The sequence below is a fragment of the Charadrius vociferus genome, unplaced genomic scaffold, assembly GCF_000708025.1.
Source record: "Charadrius vociferus isolate BGI_N301 unplaced genomic scaffold, ASM70802v2 scaffold183, whole genome shotgun sequence".
NCBI classification, from domain to species: Eukaryota; Metazoa; Chordata; class Aves; order Charadriiformes; family Charadriidae; genus Charadrius; species Charadrius vociferus.
The window spans coordinates 4,794,588-4,798,635 of NW_009648250.1; the positions used below are offsets into that span (position 1 = coordinate 4,794,588).

Here is a 4,048-nt window from a genome sequence, read left to right on the forward strand (position 1 = left end):
ATATGCAGTTTAAGTAATTAAGATTGATGCTAACATGAAAGTCTTAACAAAAAATAAATCACAGTGTGTATCAATATTGTTAGTTACAAAATTTATGCTACTTCATAACTTTTAAAAATTATAATGATTATAAATTTTAAACCCATTCTTCTAAAAGTGATCTCTTGAGTACAAGCTTTAAGGAGCAATAAACTAAAGCATAAGAATTAGCTTATTACAATTTAAATATATACATGTTCACTGATTTAGAAAATAATCAAGCTTTGGAAAAAATTTACAAAATCGATTATTTTTGCTTGCACTGGTTAAAATAATGAACTATTCTAATCTTTTTCCCTAAATGAAATGGGCTGTTTCCTGAATGTGTAATGAAAAAAATTTAGTATTGAACTTCACTTAAGACTAATTTAACAGCAATTTAGAACTGCCAAAAAGATGCATTTATAAGGATTTTAAATATACTTTCTGTTACCAACTTAGGTTGATCAGCAGCTTTTGTTCACTCTCAGAATCCTTCAAAAAGGGAAACTCAAAACAGGAAAAAGGCATATATAAAAACAGTAAACACTGACCTCCTGAGGTTCCTACAACAAAAATATTCAAGTAGAAAATCTACACCATTACTTAGCAGCGGCTATTTCTGTAGTTTAGCACACTAACAGCACTTTATTCAGTGTGTAAGGAGCAAATGAAGTACGCCGTGCTTTTAGCATGCCAAGAGGCAGAAACACTGGAATGTAACAAAGACAAACTCACAATTCTACCAGTAAAAACATTCAGTCAACATTCAAGAACTGTCAAGACTACACCACAAGAATTAAGATGCTTTTTATATATCCCATGATGCAATAATTGAATTATAAATGTTAATGCTGATTCAGAACTTTTCTTACCTCACATTATCCCCTAAATAGCTTCTGCAAATCTCTGCACTATATTATGTATTAAGAATATGGTTTATTTGCTTTAAAATATACCATGAGAGAACTTACTGATACAAAAGACTATTTTGTCAGTACTGTTTATTTCTGCCTTACTTTAATTATTTTCCTTGCTGTTATACCAGATCAGTTCACATCTGTACAAATACCTATTAAAATATGTATGTACAAAAGTGGCGTCCTAAGCTAATCCAAGGTGAGGTGGAGTGGTTTTATTTGGTTAAATGGGCTTTCTGAAACTTAAGAAGTTCAGTTAAACTCAGATTCTAGCTGTCATGCTACAGTATTATTTGGGTAGGTTTTCTATTCTACACATTTTAAAATATCATTTCTCTGAAACTCTTCCCTAATGTTGAAAAAAACACACTCAAAATTAGAGCAAGTTTGGGTCTAAAATAGTATCCCACCTTGCTAAATTTTAAAGGTTGAGGTTTTTCTTTTCCTTCCAGAATTTAGTTTTAAAGTGTTATTAGCGACTATGACTAATTTATTTCAGAGTTATTAGTTAAGAAGAATTTTGTATTTGCTACCAAAGCAATGTAATTTGAAAGCAAGTTAATACATGCAATTTTGACCCAATTGAATAAATACTATGTACTAGCATTACTGAGTGTACTTCATACAGTACGTGTCCAAACTGTTCTTCAGTATAATCCATTAAAATTTGCAAAGCCCAAAAAAAGGAGGGAGGGGGGGCATGTAAAACATGCATGCTATCATGCATAAAAAAAACCCCACAACTCTTCTAACAGCATTTATAAGTTCACACTCACACAGCTCAAACTTCAGTGCAATGGCTAAATCATTCAACAGTCAAAGAACAGAACCATGCAAAGAAGAGCAAGTTCTTAAAAAAAATAACAAAAACAACAACCAAACAAAAAAACCCAAAAACTGTTATCCAGTATCCATTCTGCAATGCAAAGGTGAGAAACTAAATCTACAAAAAGGCTGTTATGGCTTAATTTTGTTTTGCAGATTAATTATGCAGCACTTGAAAAATGGAAAGGTGCGGCTTCACCTCTGACCAGCAGAGTTAAAAATCTCTCCATTTTCCTTTATCATCATGGGATACTCTTTAGGCAATCTAAATTATTAAAGACTTGCCACTTTCAGATGGACACAAGATCAAGTGTACCAGTTAGGATTTCACATTCACAGTACATAAGAAAATACACATGGAAGGAAAAGTAAAGGGTTAACTTAACAAGGATTTATTCACAGGAATACATGTAAGTAGAGAAAAAAAACACAACAGAAAAGCTAAACAAATGAAATGAAGAGGATCCAAACCAACTTTCACTCTGTAGCTTTAAACTTGCACCCTTGTGCATTTAACTACATCACAAAGGGCCACCAACATGCGCCGATACAGTGTAGATACCCTGCATTACATCCATTAACTTAAACATCTCTTTAAGATCATGCTTTGAACAAAAAGAAAGCGTAGAAGGTAATATGTTGAGTGGGAATAAACACAAATATAGCAATCATGTCATCAACTTCTACAATTGTCTTTACGTGCCAACTAACATTTATGCAGCCTTTAACGGGTCTTACCATGTAACTCATTTTTAGAGAGTCTGATAAAATCACTAGTATATAACCATGCAGAAAGCACATCACACTGACAGCACAGAGGCAAATATTTTGCACAGCTATATTAGCTTTCCACATTGTGCAGGTTACACACAATACAATATCAATCCTATTTTTAAAAGATCCTATAAAGGTATTTCAAGGCCTAATTGTTAACTACAGTACTTTATATCTATATTCTTAAAAAAAAAATCCACAGAATCTTAAAAAGGAATTTTAAATGCAGGGCTATATTGAATTCGTAAACTGCAACACAAGACTGGCGCAACATAGGTAAATATATACCAATTTCACTCTATGTGATGCAAGCATGCTACTTTCCCACTAATTTAAATTACTTCTGATCACTATGAGCCAGAACGCATGCCTGAACCTTAAACTGCACGTTAAGAACAATGCCTTACTCTAGAAATTAAATCTAATGAAGTACAATAATCAAATCATATCCACTACTTCAATTCTTTTTTTTAATGTAAAAATGAAGATGTCAATTTTTCCTTTAAAGTGTCCCTCCCCTTACCCCAAAAATGAAAGGAGTGACTCATTCGGCAGCTTGCAGGTTGCTTCATTTTGTCCAAGTTAACCTTTATTAATTTACGATGGGGTTTTTTATATTGTACACTGCAAGTGCCTGCTCCTAATACAGACACAAGCTGCATTTTAACTGTACTAACTTCATTTGTGTAGTTCTTCATTAACATGCAAATACCTAGGAATCCCATCAAGCAGGATGAAATAATGTAGAAAACCCTTACTTAAAAAAACATAAAAGAAAAAATAAAGCCTTTTACTGTTCGTGACCCCCATTCTTAGGTTTCCTTTATTGTGCGCAAAATAGTTTTCCTCTTTATGTATCCCTATGGTTCAATTATATGGTTCTTATTTTGGTACAATTCCCCACAATATTCCAGAATGTGCTGCTTTTTTACTAGATTCTTTTTTTTTTTTTTTTTCTTCTTCACATCCAGTGCAGAGTTGTAATAGGAGACAGATTTCCACCCACAAAGGCTCCAGATGTTAAAACATTTCCCAACATCGACTTAATACAGTGACGGCAACACCTCCCTCCCGCCCCTCCCAGTAGGGTTGGGATTGTACTGTATTCCCTACTGGTTTACCCTTCCCCCCAGTAAAGGGTAACATTTTCCCTGGGTGCAGAGGCTCCCTCATAGTCTCCCAGACTGAAGGACCTGTAAAAGGAAAAGATAAAGGTGTCATTAAATCTTACCTTGAACCTTAACTGACAGGTCTGTGCATAAACAAAGAGTGTTTTTTGACTTTTTTAAGCAGTAGGTGACAACCTTAAAAACAAATTTATGCCTACATTTTCCCTTTTAAGTCTGTTAAGAAAAGAGCCCGTTTATATCAGGTGAATTATTATTCATGAAACAACAATGTATGCTTTAAAGCTACACTGACAATTCCACTAATGTGGCTAACCTTAGATTTAAGATAAAAGCAGTCCTATATATTCTAACATTCTTTTCTATTTTCAGCACAAAATTATG

General features: G+C 33.5%; 1 protein-coding gene across 1 annotated transcript in view; it reads right to left on the reverse strand.

The window, feature by feature from the left end:
• Positions 1 to 2,132: 2,132 nt before the first annotated feature.
• Positions 2,133 to 4,048, reverse strand: part of TNPO1 (transportin 1) — a 57,221-nt gene continuing 55,305 nt past the window's right edge. The window contains exon 24 of the mRNA XM_009884309.1: positions 2,133 to 3,730. The gene's annotated coding sequence lies outside the window, so the exon portion shown is untranslated. The remainder of the gene's footprint in view (positions 3,731 to 4,048) is intronic.